The following is a 12,627-nucleotide window of genomic DNA, read 5'->3' on the forward strand; positions in this document are numbered from 1 at the left end:
TGAAAGCCTGACCTGCTTTCGGAGGAGATGTGCTGGAGGTGGCCGTCGTGGACGACCTCTTGGGGGACAGCACGGGTCCGGTCGCCCGACCGCCGTGCATCCTGGTCACACTCTAACCTCCGATTCACGCTGTTCTTCACGGGATCGCTTCCCTTTTTCTTTTTGGCGCTGGCACCTTGCGATTGGCCGGCTCGGGGAGGGGGAGGGGGGGGTGACCCCGCAAGATGATGATGATGATGGTGTTCTCGGGGTGTTAGGAACGTATCCAACTTCAACGCGCGGCTTCGTATCGTCGTCGTCTTCTTTTTATAGGCGCTGTTTTTGTCCTTACGATTTCTTCGCATGACACACTCCTATTAGTGTCCCTTTCCGATGTTATTCCTTCTATTTCCGGATCTATTTTATTGCTATCTAGAAATGTTCTATTTTATTCGTCCACGATTTTTGTATTTATCTGGCATGTGAATCTTCCAGAGGTCATACTTTGACTTTTGGAGAAATTTAAAACAGGTAACTACATAGCAGGGACTGCCAAAATGGATCATGTTGTTTATAAGGGTAGCATTTTTTTGTGCTATTTCACATGTGAATGTCCCAATGGTCATTCTTTACTTTTGGGGGTCTTTAAATCACATAGCTGTGCAACAGAGCCTGATATAATTTGAGAATTCAGTGATGGTATTTTTGTGCTTCGATTTTCTGGTATTCCACTTTTGAACATTTGCCAATGGTCATTGCTCTTCGAAATCACATGTGCACAAATGTGGAGTCCTTGAGTACTACCTCAGCACATAAGTGGGCCATAAGAATCGCCACCTTTTCAATTCGTGCAGAACTTAGCAGACCTTTTTACCACTCAACACGAACAACGCCCTTTACCTTGGTGTATAAGCCCAAACATTTCACTAACAATTCTCGACATAATGCAACGCAGTGACCCCTTGCCGTTAACTATATTTATTTTACATAGACAAAACACAACAGCTGCAATCAACATCCAATTAAATTTGCCGGCCTGCCATAACCCCTACAGGCTAATGTTAAATTTAATTTAATGGCTCCCATATTAGGAATAGTATACTTAATATTGTGGGTATGAAAGCCAACTTTTCCCCAGTCTTATTTTGTTACTTTCTTTCTCAATATATTTATGATTATGTTGATCATATTGATACGTTTCATTCATTCACATACAATTACTATGAACGAACTTGCTCGCTCTCTGTTACTTCAAATAGAGCGTATTTTATATTCAACCCGGTACTTAGCTAAATGGCTGTGAATCCGAGCAGAGTAATTATTTCGGTAACTAATAATTGAATTGTTAATTTTTTAATTGTGAAAAGGCACCTTGGCATTAATTTATTGGTGGCTTGGCTAGGTTTGAATACCACCGCTGCAAGGCAATTTTTATCGAAGGAATTCGGGAACACCTCGAGGGGGCACAGTTCTAGTATTTACTTCTTTTCATCTGTTTTAGTACCAGTGTCTGCCGCGTTGTTTCAGTTGATATTTCAAGAACAAGTCCCACATTTTATAATTAAGCGAACGTTGCTACTTACAGTTATGTGCAGTTGTTTGCTTTTTGTTGAACAGTGTTGATATGTATGATGGAGGCCTCCAGTGCGAGTAGTTTTGAATGGTCTTGCCTATATACACTTCTTGTGCAAGCATTCTTTCAACTTTTAGCCGAACCGCCGAAACGAGTGAGAGACAGACAGATTAAAATTTGTTCGTTTATTTAGTCTAAGAGACAGTTGTGTTTAAATGTACCCTGTAGCATTGTTGGATAATAAACAAGACGTCCTGTGCATAAACAGTCTGGTGATTCTCTACAGCGTACGCCATCTGAGACCAGTATCTGAATTCCAATTCCACGGGTCTCACTGGACTCTGCATGCTGCTTTTCTATACGCGTTTACTTTTGCGTTTTAACATTCCCGCATTGGGAGAAGATGTGCCTTTGTCGTCAGGAGCTGTCGGTAGCGTGGCCGAGTGGTCTAAGGCGCTGGTTTTAGGCACCAGTCTCTTCGGGGGCGTGGGTTCGAATCCCACCGCTGCCATACATTTTTTATCGATTAAAAACGTTGTGACGCGTTATCTACTGAAAGAGGTGCGAGGATACCTATGTGCATTTATTTATGTACAGTCGGGTACTTAATTTTGCAGACCACGCGAGCGCGTGGCACAAACCACCGATGCGCGCTCTGGATACCCGACGCCTGTTGTCGAGACCGGCGCGGCGCGCATGCGCGTCCTGTTTTACTCGCAGGCAAGCCGATTTTCTCACTTCCTGCAGCGGTGCTGCAATAGTCACTCAAGCACCGCATATCGACGCCTTTGTAGCATTCCTTTCCTTCCGATGGCACATTCGGGGCCCAACGGGATGATTGCGAGGGCTTTGGCGCAAGTGCTCGTCGCGTCCTGATAAACACTTGCGCGTAATCTTTTATTTGTTTGTTTTGTGCTTTATTGTTTATAGACGATGAGACTAGCGGCTTGCGAACGGCGTCCCGGAATGAAGCGCGTACGAAGCACAGTCTCACGGCATCGCGCTACCGACGACAAAATGCCAGCTATATAAATAGCGAACCTTTATTCACCTTGTTTATTGTGTAATTTGGCCACTGAACATATATTCCAGCTCGCTCTCCACTGCCCATAAAGTAGGTGATTTGCAAGTTTGATAAAATAAATTATTTCGCCGTTTTTGCTGCCTAATTCATTACTTAAAAATGATAGAAATACGTACTCACATAAATTGTCTGTTCGCTCTGCCCGTCGCATTCGTAAAAATGGTACCTCGGGCTCCCATTGAATGCCGTAAAATTATTCGCTACTTTTGAGAAGCTGTTTTTCAAGGGGTCATTTGCCGGCTTACTACTAGGCCAAGAGATGCTGTTAGCCGAGGAATTCATGCCTACGGGGATGAATTGCTCCAAGGCCGGAGCAATTCTTCAAGGTCGGCTTGCATTGATTGATCATGAGGTTTTAACGCGCCGATGCTACACAGCCGATAAGGCGCGCCGTAGTTGAAAGCTCCGGATTAATTTTGATTACATGGGAATGTGCAACATGCGCCGAAATCCCGAACACACTGAGCATTTTCGCTTTTCGCCTCCATCAGAAAAGGGCCACCTAGCAGATGCCCAGCGGAGCGGAAGGACAAGTTCAACAACGAAACAGGCGGGCAAGCTGATTGTTTTTCAGTAGTTAAACACCCGTTCATTAGTGACAAAAACATTCAGAAGGCCCTAAGTAGCGATTAATATTACGGCGAAAAGTAGCGAATAATGTTATGGCGTTCTTCGATGGGAACCGGAGGTGCCGTTTTGAATAATGCTGAAGCGCAGAATGAACAGACAATTCATATGGGTATGTCTTTCAATCATTTTTAAGTAAGGGAGTAGACATTAAAAATAAAACAGAGGATTTCTTTTATCAAACTTGCAAATCACCTACTTTATGGGCAGCGGAGAGCGAGCTGGAATATATGTTCAGTGGCCAAATTACGCAATAAACAAGGTGAATAAAGGTTCGCTATTCATATAGCTGCCATTTCGTCGTCGGTAGCGCGGTACAGCGAGACTGTGCTTCGTACGCGCTTCATTCGGGGACGCCGTTCGCAAGCCGCTAGTCTCATCGTCTATAAACGATAAAGCACAAAACAAACAAATAAAAGATTACGCGCAAGTGTTTGTCAGGACGCGAGGAGCACTTGCGCCAAATCCCTCGCAATCATCACGTTAGGCCCCAAATTGTGCCATCGGAAGGAAAGGAATGCTACAAAGGCGTCGATATGCGGTGCTTGAGGGACCATTGCAGCACCGCTGCAGGAAGCAAGAAAATCGTCGTGCCTGCGAGTAAAACAGGACGCGCATGCGCGCCGCGCTGGTCTCGACAACAGGCACCGGGCCTCCAGAGCGCGCATGGGTGGCTTTTACCACGCGCTCGCGTGGTCTGCAAAATGAAGCCCCCGACTGTACATTTGTTCGAAGAACGTCCAGTGAGGCAGGTTAGGAGACCGTTCGCGGAGAAAAGCAGAGATATTTACAATATGTACAGAACGGCACTTGAAGCAGCCATCTTGAAGCCTCGCCTATCGTCTTCACTTATGCGTCTGTTGAGCAAGATGCCTGCGTCGTCTTCATCGCCATCGAAATTTCTAACATTCTCCCGCACAATAGTTTCTCCCGCCCGACAAGAGTTCATGCGAGCGAGATAAACGAAATTTATGCAGGTACTACCAACAAACATTGTTCCGTGACCGAGCTCAGGGCGAAGATATAGGTCAATCTGTCTTTCGTATCCAGCCGGTGTCTAAATGTATTCTTTTTTTTATTTTCGGACTTCTCTTTCTTCGGTATTTCGCCTTTTTTTTACTTCTTTCCTGTGTTTCTTCATGATGACCACACCAGGCGTTGAATGACAGGCATAATTTTCTGCCCAGTTCCGTGTGCGATCGGGGTTTGGAGATAGTCGCTTCATCCAGGTCTTGTGTTTGTGCCTTGTGTCTTCTGTGAAATGTCGTCGCAACATTTATTCATCCCCGCTTCTTTATTTTCCGAACACGTTTGGAGGCTTGGCTGATACTCGATGTCTTCATGCTGGCAGCGGTATCCCTCGATGATCTCTTTCTAGGGGACAGTATGTGGCCTTTTCCAGTGGGAATCAGGATGACGTGAAGCGTGTGGTCAGTGGTTTTATGGGCAGTTCATTTAACCAGTCTGTTTCTTCTGGCGCTGTCCTCGTGGTAGGGTAGCTGCTTTACTTTCGCTGTATCTACCATAGCTGAGAGCACATCTTGGGTCGTTCGAGAAGCTTCCTTTGATATTGCGGTGATTTTTGCTTGCATAGGAGAAACGAGACCTATGCCGCGCGCAGTCTCGTCAAGGACCCACATGTCGCAAACACAGCGAGACTTCAGGTGTAGTTTTCCTTACCTTCCCGCTCTTCATCATTTTCTCTCTGGTAAAACTCGTTCTGCATGCCATTTTCAGAAGATCTCATGGACGCATACCTACATGCAAAGCAGGGTTCAAGCGCTTCATTCGTGGGTACTTCGATGGTGACACCTTCTGAAACTAGCCCCTTGTCTAGGCGGCCTTCGTCTGTTGCTTATTGAGCCAGCATAGATCGCAGGAGCTACTTATCGTGTCCGCTCTGTACTTGATGTTGTGTTTCCGGAATCATGCTGTTTTCATTTCTGAGTGAAAGATGAACAGTTGCCTGGCGTACCTCAAGCGCCATCTCAGCCGACTGGTAAGTCATAGAGGCGCATGTTATCGTAGGGGCTGGTGATGTAGGCATTTTTGAACATTCTTGGTGTCAAAGGCCTATTACTGGAACACCAATCGATGTCGTTGAAGTCATTGGCTTCATGTAGGTTCCGGTCTCGAGCTCCACCTCAGGTTCTTTACTCTCGCTTGTAGGACTCGGCTCGTATTTTAGTAGGTGTTGTCTTCTTTCTTCTTTTACGAGTTGTGGTTACTGAAGGGCAAGTGCTATTCGTCCGTAAGTTATTTGCTCAAGATAGCGAATAATTCTGTACGCTTCTTTATGGACACTAAAGCATCGTTGCGTTGACCGTCAATTCTGGTTATGTAAGCTAGACTTTCAGCTTTTCACTGATTCCAGGAAGTTGATCGGCGTTTTGCGGGAACCTGGCTGACGAAACAGCGGCGCCGATGTCCTTGGTTTGCTCAAGAGTTGGCGGTGCTTCGGCGATGAGCTTCCGGTTGAAGCCGAGTAGGCTTTTCTGAACAATCTGGTCCCGGTTCCTCCGAATTCATGTCTCCTCCTTAGGGGTGAGTAATGCGGTCGAAGAATTGTGTTCCGCTCCATGGCTCACCTCGCCATGTCGCTTGACGTGCCGGGTTTCAGCATCATGTGGAAGAACGTCCAGAAAGGCAAGGGAGTAGGCAGTCGTCGAAGAAAAGCGGATATATTTACAAAATGTAAAAACCCTACTCAAAGCAGCTATCTTGAAGCCTCGCCTACTCGTCTTTTTCGCCTATGCGTCTGTTGACCTAGGGGCCTGCGTCGTTTTCGTCGCCATCGAAAGTTCTAACACTGTGAATGAGCAACCAATGCTGTCCGGTGGGTCCGTGGGTTCAAATCCAACCGCTGCCATATATTTTTTTATGGATTAAAAGCCTCGTAGCGCGTTCGCTACTGAAGAAGTCCGAGAGCACCTACGTACATTTGTTTAGTTGTGAATGAAAAAGCAATGCTGTGAAACTCCTCGCGGTGGAGTGATACTTTGAGTTTTGATTTGCGAGTGAAGTTTTCAAGTTTTTCTGCGTGGTATCTGCATTGTATTGGCATGGAGGCAGTCAACTTTTGCTACAGTCGAGGTTCCGGCATCCGAAGATGAATATGATTAAGACCCGGTGGGGGTATGGTACGTACTTGCACACGTAAAGGCTTGTACTATTGAGGACTTCTTTTATCTGGCACATTTTTAGAATTTGCTTGTTTTTCACCTGTTTTTAGTACCATTGTCTGGAGCGTTTTTTAGTCTAATTTCTTAGGAACAAATCCCACATCTTATAATTAAACGACCGTTTCTTGTCACAGTTGTGTACGTCTTTTTGCCTCAAATATGTTGAAAGTTTTCTTTTTGTTGAACAATGTTGGTACGTAGAATGGAGCCCACCAATTTGAGTAGTTTTAAATGGTCTTGCCTATATACACTTCTTGCCTGAGTATTCCTTCAACTTATAGCTTCGCAACCGAATCGAGTGGCTCAGTGGCTGGCTAGCTGGCTGGCTGGCTGGCTGGCTGGCTGGCGTTTACGCAGTTGAAGGGACTGTTGTGTGTAAACATACTCTGTAGTACTGTTAGGTAATAAAAAGATGTTCTGTGCATAAACAGTTTGCTGATTCGTCACGATCTGAGAGCGGTATCTGAATTCCGATTCCACGTCAATATCACTCAACTCTTCACGCTGCTTTTCTGTAGGAATTTCCTTTTTCTCTCTAACAATCTTACGTTGGCCGAGTGTACCGTTTGCAAAATATGTTGTATTAATTGCATAGCATCTGGAGAAACAGGATGGCGGTACGCTACTGCGAGCGAGATTGCAGACCCATACGACAGTACTTCAAAGGGTCAATGCGTACTATTTCGCAAATACAAAAACTTAAGCCCTCAGAACGAGAGTGGGTACCCACAATTGAAGCATTGTTGGTAATGAAGGTATACTGAAATCACCCCGCTGGCACAAGAAGTGCTGCAGTTCTTAGTGTGCTGATTTAGTGTACACATCATCATTTACATGTGTTTTGTTGACCATTCGGTCGCACAAGGCCATAATGAAAATGAGTAGCACGGTCGAGTGGTATAATGCGCTGGTTTTAGGCACCAGTCTCTCGGGGGCTTGTGTTCGAATCCCACCGCTGCCAGATGTTTTTGTTGCAAAAATACCGTGTAGGGGTGTCTGCTAGTGACACAAAGGACGCCTCCCAATTAAATGCTTTGCATATTAAGAATTTTTTGCTGGGCGGGCTGGTTAATTAGCTGGAGAAGCGCTACTAACAACTGGGTCGTAGGATTGGGCTGCAATGTGATATACAGCAAACTGGCGCACATGTGAGTCGAGCGTGCATCTAGACACGACCACTTATCATACTTGGTATCAAAAAGGTAATCGTGAAGGGAAACAGAGGTGTCACTAACACAACTGTCCCTTACTTTACGTGATATTCCTTCCGAAGTTCACGTGCAGCTGTTTGGTCCCACTAATTTTATTAACTGTTTCGTCACAACGTTCGTAAGCTCAAAGTGACATACTGATGCCCATGTAAGGTCGGTCTCACTTGGTTCTTCGTGCTGTTTCCGTACCCTATTACTCTTCCTCTTTAACAATCGCGCATTGTGAGCACAGGTGCCTCTGCCAGCTGCAACCGTCGGTAGCGTGGCCGAGCGGTCTAAGGCGCTGGTTTAAGGCACCAGTCTCTTCGGGGGCGTGGGTTCGAATCCCACCGCTGCCAGATGTTTTTTTATCAAAATACCCCGCACCACTTTAAGATGTTCACAAGAAATGCCCTGCCCAAAAACTTTTTGCTAATTAGTCCGTCATTATGGCCTTTAGGAAAAACTAAAATCCGAATGTCGATTCTATGCAAGTCTCATTCGGTTGTCATTTGTGCGCGTCGTCATTGTTGATGTGGTAGGTTTTCATTGAGAAAGCAGGGGAGGTGAACAATCATATTGCTTCTTTTCAAGGAGGGGAGTGGCTAAGTCTGCGGCTGAAGTTAGGAAGACAGGAGGCTGTAGATCTCCAGCAATACAGCGGAGGTAGAACTGTACACATCAAAGAATTGCCAGTTGTGGATGGATTCGGAGTAAATACGAAAATTCGGAGGCAAAGAATGGACTCTAGCAGCGCAGGACTAGATGTGTAAGTTTTCAGAAAATTTTGAGGTGCGTGAAAAAAGCAGCTTTTCTTCTTCTTTTCTTCTTCGGAAAAATATGAACAACTTAAAAAGAGATGATTCTGCACAGATCTATGAAAAATACGACACATTTCTTAAGGCGGAAGCTTTTGATCTCTCATCAAACTCGAAAGGGGATCGTAGTTGCTGGCGACTACACAAATGAAACCAAATTATGGCCGCTGTAAAAAAAAAGAGTAAATGGAATGTGCATAAAAACTTATTGGGGTTTGAATGGTATATGAACCGAGGTCGCCAATAGTCGTTGCCAAGTGTGGTGACTACAGCCCTAACTAGCGTCACTAAATAAAGGCTTTTAGAGCATCGGCACTCTTTTCTCTCATTGTTGTGCCGCCAGGATTTTCATTGGTCGGTCGGCACCACGTGATATTGGGCGCAGCCATTTTGTTTCTCAGGGCCTCTCCCCTTTCTCTCTCTCTGCTGCGCGGACGCTAGAGCGGCCGGTCGCACCCTGCCCGTCGAGAGATGGCAACACTGCAAGCCAAAAACAAAATGGCTCCTAGACGCTCCCGGGCGCACGAAGTGGCGGTACTCTTAAGCGTAGCTTATTTAGTGACGCTAGCCCTAACCCTTTACCGTGCCAGGATGGAACAGGAATTATCGGGATGCGGGCCGCATGACAGGTGAACTGGCGGATGCAGCAGGGATGAACCCTTCTATAATAGCTGGCTTTCGCTTTCTAATCCATTAAGAGACTTAAGTCCCCGATAACTTTTCCGTTATTACTGAAAAGAATATAATTGTTGCATTCTGCATCACAAAATTCCCACCAGAGCTTCCGCTCTCAAAATCTGCGCATTATTTCACGTCATGGCATTCATTTAAGAAAGCATCGCCCTCACACCAGATTGGTCACATCCCAACAAATTTCCCCGGAAAAGCTGTTTTTTTTTTCAATGTTACCATGGTGACAAAAAGACACCTGTTTTCTCGTAATGATTTTCTTTATTCTTTTTTGCAACCGCCTACATCTCCACGCAGGACAGGAGCGGTTGGAGGTCGATGGGAGAGGCCTTCATCCTGCACTGTACCCCGGGCTGCTATTGTCGTTGTTGATGATGATGAGGTGGGTTATGATGATGATAATAATGATTGTGGTGTTGGTATTGGTGGGTGGGATATACAGTAACTAGTACAGGCCATTGGTACTTGTGTTGACTCCACTGTTCCTGACGGAGAACTGACGTCGTGAACAGTGTGCGTTCTGAAGTAAAATACACGCCAAACGTTGTTGCGAAGTGTTGGTCCCTATCAGCCCGCGGCAAGCTTCATGAGGCATCTACAAAATTTGACTGCACCATGGTTGGTTTGGAAAGGAACAACCCAGTAAACTATAATGAGTGCCTGTGTGTGGAAACCAAGATTCTCCTGGATAAATCACGAGGAATCTGCCAAAAAAGGCTGGGAGTTCATTTGAGATGATGGTTGCATGCAAATGCGGAAGACAATTTCCGCTCATTGAACGTCCAAAATGATAAAGACCTGGCAAGTATCTCTTCAAAAACACCTATTTACGTTTAGCATCAGACATGGGTCACACAACTTCACAAGACATGGAGTTATGCAAGACAGGGCTTACACAATTTTCTCAGTTGGATGAATCGCTACAAGTCAAAGCACGGCACTGTAATATGACACTCATGGGAAATTTTTCAACAGTTTGATCACATCAGAGCCGATCACACCGGAGCAGTCCAGGCAGCCGCAGGATGAAATCGCTGCTAAACCTGCTGCATTTTTTTCGCAGCCGGAAACTTTCGTGGCGCAGCCTTTGAACAGTCATGGCGGCTTGATAGTGGCATCGCAAACGTGCCAGCGGCAGGGAAATCGGCATCCGAGCTACAACAACGCCTGCGCAGCCTGAGAGACACGGAAATCACGGCATGAACGGCTACATAAGGGCGTGCTGATCAAAAAGGGCCATCCCATCGGAGCAGTCCGGGCAGCCACAGTGTGGAATCGCTGCTAAACCTATTGCATTTTGTTCACAGGTACGTGCACAGGGTATCCTAGCCATTAAGTTGTACAATTGGCAGGTGGACTTCTCTGAGTGTGCGCTATAAATGGGCGATAGACAACCGTCTACAATTAAACAGCTTTGTAAGGCACTGGCGGTCATGGCTGAGAAGTTTAAAAAAAGTCAGGGCGAACTAAAGGCGGATCTTACTAAGGTTTTTGAAACAGAACTTGGCGCTGTAAAAAAAAGGTGTGGATTTCATAAACAAGATGTTCGAGAAATTCAAAGCCGAAATTGCAGACGTCAAGAAAGAGCCGCCTCATTAAAGAGCTGAATGAAATGAAGGAGTTAATTGATCTGCAGCAGTACAGCCGACGAGCAAACCTGGAGATAAAGGGAATACCGGAAGTTCCCAACGAATATCTTTTAGCCACAACTACAGCCATCTCTGCCTGTCTCAAGGTTCCAATCAAGGAATCAGATATTGATGTTGTTCATCATGTGCCTACAAAAGATAAAACTAAATTCAACATCATAGCCAAATTTACATCATATGCAGGAAGGGACAAAGCACTAAAGGAAGCAAAAAAACTACGGTTGAACCCATCAAACTTGGGTCTCCCTGGAACGGACCCTATATATGTAAATGAGCATCTCTGCCCAGCAAAAAGGGTTATTTGAGGGTGTGCTATGAAGGCGAAACAAGACAAAGACTGGAAGTTCACGTGGGTATCGGACGGAAAAATCCTGATGCACAGAACGGATTACTCAGGGACCGTTCACAGAGTATGCATGGATGATTTTACTCAAGTGGTATGAGAAGCATTCAACTGATACGAAGTGAAGCTAGGAATGTGGAGAAGAGCTCGCGTTCGGGCTAGTTGGTATTCGACAACGTTCATCTTAAGCGCACAAAAAAAAACACACGGACACAGAAGACAAGGACAAGCGCTTGTACTTGTCTTCTGTGTCCGTGTGTTTTTTGTGCGCTTAAGATGAACGTTATGGGAATATGGCTTACACCACAACTCAAAATGGACATATAAGACTTGATACCGGTTATCTGAGGGTTTTGCATTTTAACGTACGTAGCATACGAAAGAATTTGGACACGTTGATTGCTTATGTATATAAATTTACGTTTAGTTTCGATATAAGCGTGGTTTCGAAAATTTCGCTTAGAGAGGGCGAGACAGCAGAAATTCCCGGTTATTACATGCATTCGCAACCTAGAAAATGTTCGGCACGTGGAGAGGGCATAGCGCTGTTTCTTAAACGCAAACGCAGTGTATGTAGCTGCTATCTCTACGAATGCACATTTACTTCAGACGCAATTGAATCTCTTTTTGTTCACACAAAAGGTGGTATCAAGCACGGTGTTGTCTTACGTCTCCCAACTCTAGCAATAGCGATTTCATTTCGGCCATGGAAACTATCGTGATATCTACTACAGCATCGAATGATTCTTCAATTATTTGTGGTGATTTTAAAATTGATTTGTCAAAAGATAATTGCTGTGATTATATGCGTATGCTACGTTTATTTAACGTCAAAAATTTTATCGCAAAACTCACCCGAATAACCAACAAACTCGGCCACTCTAATTGACCACATACTATGCCACATTGATATGAATGTATATGCTGGTGTCTGGGATGTTGCTATCTGTGACCACTGTCGAGCGAATTTCGTGTTATTGGTGTAACTTGTGTTATACCTTTTGTGTTATTGCCCCAAAAGTACATGAATTCTGTACCTGATGTGCGCATAAAACGGACAACTAGAGTGGATAACGATTTTGTAAGAAGCTTACTGAATTCGGTCTCTTTTGGAGACATGTAAAATGAGGACGTACAAGTACAACGTGAAAACTCTGTGTGAAGCATTACAAGTGTAATTGAACAACCAAGGCGTCAGTGTTCCCGACCTAATTACCGACACGCAGTTTGTTCTTGGATGAGCACTGCTATACTAGACGTGCTCAAAAAAAAAAGACTCACATTATTACAAATGAATAATAAAACAAAGTACTGCTACCATAGTCAACTTAAGTATTGTCGGAAGAAGTCGGTCGCAAAGATTAGGAAGTAAAAAAAACAATATTACAGAAATATTACTGCATGTCAATGGGGTTATAATAGGAAGGCCTGGAGAATTGTAAACGATGAGATATTGTTGTACCTGAGAACCTCTCAGCAGATGTCTGTCATT

General features: G+C 44.9%; 2 non-coding genes across 2 annotated transcripts; both read left to right on the forward strand.

The window, feature by feature from the left end:
- The first annotated feature begins 1,981 nt into the window (after positions 1-1,981).
- Trnal-uag (transfer RNA leucine (anticodon UAG)) lies at positions 1,982-2,063 on the forward strand. Its single transcript has one exon. It is a non-coding gene; the product is annotated as a tRNA-Leu (tRNA).
- A 5,849-nt stretch (positions 2,064-7,912) lies between these two features.
- Trnal-aag (transfer RNA leucine (anticodon AAG)) lies at positions 7,913-7,994 on the forward strand. The gene has a single exon. It is a non-coding gene; the product is annotated as a tRNA-Leu (tRNA).
- Positions 7,995-12,627: the final 4,633 nt, after the last annotated feature.

This window comes from Haemaphysalis longicornis, unplaced genomic scaffold (assembly GCF_048455015.1).
Source record: "Haemaphysalis longicornis isolate Haplotype H1 unplaced genomic scaffold, Haemaphysalis longicornis Haplotype H1 scaffold_7, whole genome shotgun sequence".
In the NCBI taxonomy this organism is placed as follows: Eukaryota; Metazoa; Arthropoda; class Arachnida; order Ixodida; family Ixodidae; genus Haemaphysalis; species Haemaphysalis longicornis.